Source organism: Grammomys surdaster, unplaced genomic scaffold (assembly GCF_004785775.1).
Source record: "Grammomys surdaster isolate TR1022 unplaced genomic scaffold, NIH_TR_1.0 262, whole genome shotgun sequence".
Lineage (NCBI taxonomy): Eukaryota > Metazoa > Chordata > Mammalia > Rodentia > Muridae > Grammomys > Grammomys surdaster.
Window position 1 is genome coordinate 4,714,611 of NW_021604703.1, and position 6,306 is coordinate 4,720,916.

General features: G+C 48.0%; 1 protein-coding gene across 1 annotated transcript in view; it reads right to left on the minus strand.

Annotated features, from left to right (window-relative positions):
• Positions 1 to 6,306, minus strand: part of Col23a1 (collagen type XXIII alpha 1 chain) — a 289,877-nt gene that overhangs the window by 31,700 nt on the left and 251,871 nt on the right. The gene's annotated exons all lie outside the window — the stretch shown is intronic.

The following is a 6,306-nucleotide window of genomic DNA, read 5'->3' on the forward strand; positions in this document are numbered from 1 at the left end:
TGAGGAAAGCGATGAGGGCTGGCCGCTGGAGCTGTGCAGTGATCCTCACACATCTGTTTCCTGGGTTTCCTTTAAGCCAGCTTGACTTGAGTGACTGTCACTCAGTTTGGAAGGCTCTGGAAGGCTAAGCATTCTGCTGTGGCATGTGACAGTAGCAGTAAGGAGAAGCTAGATGATTTCTGGGCCAAGACTGAGAACAGGGTATCATAGGGTGACCAGGCCCCTGTGGAGCCTGCTGCTGGTGCTAAGGTGTACTCTGTCTAATCACCTGTCTACCGAACGAGTCTCACCCGGCTCCATCTAGAGTTAGTTGGATACAACATGGGGAGATGCTGTGGACCAGGGTTATTTGTTATCTGCAAACCCCACCCTCCTCACCACTGTCCTCTTATCCCCACATGTACTTCACTTTTTTTTTTTTAACGAAACATTTCAGTTTAACATGTATGTCACCTTTGACCCCAGGAGCAATGCCTGCAGCTCCACTCCCCTGAGCCTTTGCACACGCTGCCCCCCCCCCCCCCACACACCTGGCTCACTCTCCTCTCTGCCCATCTTAGCTTGGTTGCCTCCTTTTTCATGAAACCTTCCAGGTTCCTCTGCATCCTAGAGTCAGGATGTCTGTCCCTGTTCCTGGTAATAAAGTCTGATGGGGACATGGCTAATGTGTGTTCTACACAAGTGTCTACGACAGCCAAGAAGAAAGTTTCCTCCCTTGACTCTTTTTTGTTTTTGTTTGTTTTGTTTTTGTTTTTCAAGACAGGGTTTCTCTGTGTAGTTCAGGCTGGCCTTGGACTCAGAAATCCCCCTGCCTCTGCCTCCCAAGTACTGGGATTAAAGGCGTGTGCCACCACCGCCCGGCTCCTCCCTTGACTCTTGAGCACACAAGTGAGACCTGATATGGAACATGTGGCCGGGGAAATCTTGGGTCAAACATTCCTCGTCAGAAAACCTGCCTTCTAGGCTGAGCTTGTAGCTCGGTTGGTAGAGTGTTTGCCTAGCATGCACAAAGCTCTGGGTTCAATCCCCAGCACTGCTTAAAAACTAAGCACGCCTGTGATACCAGCCTTCAGAAAGTGGAAGCAGGAGGATCCATCAGTCAAGGTGAATTCAAGGCCAGCCTGAGCTACACCAGACCGTCTCAAAATCTGAAACTTCAAGTGGTAACAAGATGTCCAACCAGTGAATTCTTCCATGCGGCGAGACTGTGCTTCACGTGTACAACTATTTAACATATCATTATGTTATCGTTAACAGCAGGCTCGAGCCCAAGGAATGTTTGACAGGTCAGGGGTTTTGTGTTTAGACTTGGGTTCCATCCCTACAATAGCTTATCAAACATACGCACATACAGGGCGAGTATTGTTTATCCAAAAAGCTTGCGACATATGTCTTTGGATTTTTATGTTTTGCATTTTGAATTATTCACATTTACATAATGAGATATCTTGGAGATGGACCCAAGTACAAACATAATGAAATTCATTTGTCTCATTTGCATATTATCCACATGTCTTGAAGGTAATTTTGCATGATACTAATAATTCTGCCTGCTAAGCACAGTGTCACACTGTGGGATTTTCTAGCTGGGGTAGTAGGCCAACAACTCAGAAAAGTTTCCGATTTTGGGACACTTCAGATTTTCAGATGAGGGATGTCAACCTTCCCATGAGGGAGGAAGGAGAGAGAAATGGAACAGATGATGAGAGCCCTGGCAGTTCAGAGCCAAGAAGGGGCGAGGTCAGCTTTGGGTTAGGGGTAGCAGAAACGGCTAGGGAGAGGTACCTGGTGAAATAACACTTGGGGGTTTGGTTCTGATGTGGATGTGGCGAATGTTGGGGGGAGGTAGGCAGTGTGGGCAGAGAAGGGTCCAACTAAGCTGAAACGGGGTGCTGGGGAGCCAGTCTTTAAGGACACAGCTGACCCATAGCCATGACCTTCGTCTGTAGAGGTGGTTCTGGGCTCATGGCTGGTGAGGCCTAGGTAAGAGAGGTGTTCATAGGCCTCTGAATTAATCCCCCTCTGGGTGAGTTGTTGGGCCACAGAGAGACTGCTGGGTAAATAGAGGACAGTTACTGGGAGTTGGTGACACTGAGGAGGAAGACTCAGAGGTAGGTAGAAGACATCCTGCTTCTCTCTCTCTCTCTCTCTCTCTCTCTCTCTCTCTCTCTCTCTCTATCTCTCTCTCTCTCTATCTCTCTCTCTCTCTTCCTCTCTCTTTCTCTCTCCCTACATACAGGGTTTCTCTGTGTAGCCCTGGCCACCTAGGAACTCACTCTGTAGACCAGGCTGGCCTCAAACTCAGAGATCCATCTGCCTCTGCCTCCCAAGTGCTGGGATTAAAGGTGTGTGCCACCACCCAGTTGAACTTCCTGCTTTGTAGTCAGATGGATGTATCTGACTTGACAACATGCTTCTGATGTCCCTTCTGTCCTGGGGAGGATGGCAGTGGGAAGGGGAGGGGTGGGTTACTCTGAGGTGTGAGACTTTCTAGGATGGAAACTCCTCATCGGTCTTCTCCCTATCTCCGACTGATGGAGAGAGATTCTGTGCTCTAGTAGATTTGAGAAACCCTTGGTTTTACTCTGTGAAGCAGGTTTCTTTCCCATAAACCTTGTCCAGATCATTTTCTAGAGTGTGGGTTTCTGAGTGGCAGTGTTCCCAGTGTCATGAATGCCCTCACATCCCATTCAGGGCCAGGCTGAGACTTCGCATAACAACCCAGGTATGAGGCTATAGAGTTTATATTGTTTACAAAGTAGGCATTCCCATGGGTTGGAAAAGGGCTTAAGCTTGGATTTGGGAGAGAGCAATGCTTCAGGGAAGGGTTAGGAGATGGTCTGTCTAATGCCAGAAACAAATCTGGCTGTTGTGTGGTTAAGATTAAGGCAAGACAAAGTCCAGGCAGAATGTTCTGGAAGGACAGAGCCCCAGGCTGGCTGGATGCATGCTCCTGGTGGTAGGATTAGGGGTGGGTATCTCTCCCATCAAGGTAACTCAGCCCTGCTCTAGACAATGGAGAATTAACCACGAACTACTTCCACCCTTCCTGAGTTTCCAGCAAGAAACACCAAGGAGAAAAGCAGCTAAGGGCTGGAAGTTGAGGCTTGCAGGATCTGGGTTCAAATCCCTCTTCTGACCCATGCTACTCTGCCTCTGGGAACTGTCTCCTGCCTGATCAAAGCCACAGAATTCACCAGAGATTTTCATCACCTTCTGCCCTCCGTGAAACCCCACAGCTGTTTACAACTCTCAGTTCTGCTTGAAGCTGATTTTCCTCAAGATCAGCTGGCTCTGGATGTTTCTAGATGCTTGAGAAGCAAATAAAACCACAGGCTGCACATGAATGGAGAGCAAAGCCTCAGGGTAGGCTCTGTCTCCTGCCTCACTCAGTGACCTGGACGTCCCAGGCCCTCATCTTGTCTGTAAGGTGGGAGACATGCTGTGCTCTCAGGTGACAAGTTCAAGTTCAGTCCCAGGTCAACTTCCCTTTTTAATTCCAGGTCAACCTCCCTTTTTAATTCTTCTCCTAGATCAACCCAAGACAGGGGACAGCCACGGGCTGACACAGAATTGGTGTCTGCAGAGGCAATGCTGGAAGTGACTTTCATGTGACTTTCTGAGTGGGTAGGCTGTATCACCTACACACACACACACACACACACACATATATATATACATATATTTATATGTGTGTGTATGTATGTATGCATGTATGTATGTATGTATGTATATATGTATGTATGTATGCATATATATATAGTCTCACACTGTACCCCTGGCTGGCCTAGAACTCACTATATAGACCAGGTTGGCTTCAAACTCACAGAGATCCACTCTCCTCTGCCTCCAAAATGCTAGAATAAACATGCAAGCCACTATTCCTGGCACCCTTTAAAGAAAATTATTTGGCTCTGGAGAGATGATGACTCAGTGGTTAAGAGCACTTGCTGCTGTTGTAGGAGACCTGGGTTTGGTTTACAGAGTGTACATAATGGTTTATGACCCTTGGTAACTCCAGTTTCAGAGATCTGATGCCCTCTAGTCTCCATGGGCACCAGGCAGACACATGGTGCACATACACACATACACACACAGGCAAAAAAACATAAACAAAAAAATAAAGTCTTTTAAAATAATAAATAAATAAATAAATAGATAAATAATAAATTTATTGGTTTTTTGAGCCAAGGTTTCACTGTATAGCCTTGACTGTCCTGGAAGTCACTCTGTGTAGACCAGGCTGGTCTTGAACTCATAGAGATCTGTCTGTCTTTGTCTCCCCAGCACTGGAATTAATGGTGTGCACCACCACTGCCTGGTGATTTATTTTATTTTAAATGATGTATATCTGTACCAACAGAGGCCAGAGAGGACATCGGATCCCTTGAAGCTGGAGTTACAGGTAGTGGTTCTTTCCTTCACGGCCCCAGTAGGCTGTACCTAAGCAGGGGTCCGTGGAGCCATCCCTGAGATCTGAGAGCAAGCATGAGAGGGTTTCTGAGTGGGGAGGCTCCACCCCTGGGGCCTCAAGATGATCAGGCACTGAGAGCTGTGAGAACCTCCCACTTCACGATGGGGACGGCAAGGGCTGGTGCTTTCTGAGGCCTCCTCCAGGCAAGGCTGGAGGCAGTGGGGAATGGGGCTATCTGAGAGTTGGTCCTTTGTAGTTTTCTTCTCAAGACAGGGTTTCTCTGTGTAGCCCTGGCTGTCCTGGAACTCACTCTGTAGACCAGGCTGGCCTCAAACTCAGAAATCCACCTGCCTCTGCCTCCCAAGTGCTGGGATTAAAGGTGTGCGCCACCAGTGCCTGGTGCTCCTTCTTAGTTTTTAAAAATTGTATTTATGTGAGTGTGTGTGCATGCATGTGGAGGCCAGAGTCTGACATTTGGGCATCAGCTGTCTCCTTCCAGTTTGTGTGTTTTGGGGATTGAACTTTGAACTCTGGTCTTCAGGCTTGTCCACAGGTGCCTTTACTTGCTGGACCATCTCCCTGGTCTGTCTGTCTTTCTTTCTTTCTTTCTTTCTTTCTTTCTTTCTTTCTTTCTTTCTTTCTTTCTTTCTCTCTCTCTCTCTCCCTTTCTTTTTCCCTCTTTCTCCCTCCCTCCCTCCCTCCCTCCCTCCCTCCCTCCCTCCCTCCTTCTCTTTCTTTCTTTCTTTCTTTCTTTCTTTCTTTCTTTCTTTCTTTCTTTCTTTCTTTCTTTCGACAGGCAGATATTGGCTTTGAACCCCTGATGCTCACACCTCCATCTCTCACTGCTAGGATTATGGGTATGTATCACTATGTCTGGGTTGAGTGGGTGCTTCTTATTGCAGCTCACCTTCCCTGAGATGGGCAAGAAAAAGCCAGGCCAACAAACCGGCAATGTTTAGATGCATACAGAACCATTCCACCCAACCAGAGCTGGGTGACTGTCTTGCTTTCTAACTGTAATTCATGCTGACAGCTCCTGCTGGGGAAATGGAGCTCTCAAAATGCACTGGGCCGGGGGGGCCCTGGATGAGGAGGCTTACCAGGATTATCAGTTCAGGGCCTAGTAATTAAGTCCCAGATGTTGACGATTCATCAAATTACAAGGCTGGTGGGGTCTGAGGTCCCAGCCGGGGAAGTGTGCATTCCTCTGTGAAGGCTCTGAGAGTCTTGTCTCAGCCTCCGCTAGGGCTGGCCAGCGGGTGGGAGTAGGGGGTAGCCCCCTCCAGGCAGGTCAGCCCCATATGGTTCTGATTTCTCAGGCCCGGCTGTTTGCATACACAGGGACTACAGTTCTAGTCTGGGTTTTAACAATTTCCCAAACTTGAGTTCTCTGCCCCGGGGCAAGGGGAGAAAGGGCCTCAGTGTGGAGGTCCAGCTGTGCCTTGTGCCCTGCTGGTGGCCTGCTGCTCTTTCCAGAGACCCTAGATCTGGGTGCTTTGCAGAGTAGCCTGTGTACCCCAAGTCACAGCGAGTTATGGACTCACAGGTGTGTCAAGCTGCATGTGGCCGAGAACAGCTATGAATGCAGCCAGGTATAAAATTGTAAACTCATTTAAAATATTAGTATTTTTTTGTAATGTGTTTATGAGTTGATCACATCATTCCCAAGTGTGAACTTTGCAACAGATGTACAGTCGAGGGCTGGTGAGATGGCTCAGAGGGTAAAAGTGCTTGCTGTCAAGTCTGACAATCCAAGTTCGATCCCTGAAACCCACATAATGCAAAACAAGAACTGACTACCGAAAATTGTCTGGTCATATCCATATGTAGACTATAGCATGCATGCTCTCTCTCTCTCTCTCTCTCTCTCTCTCTCTCTCTCTCTCTCTCTC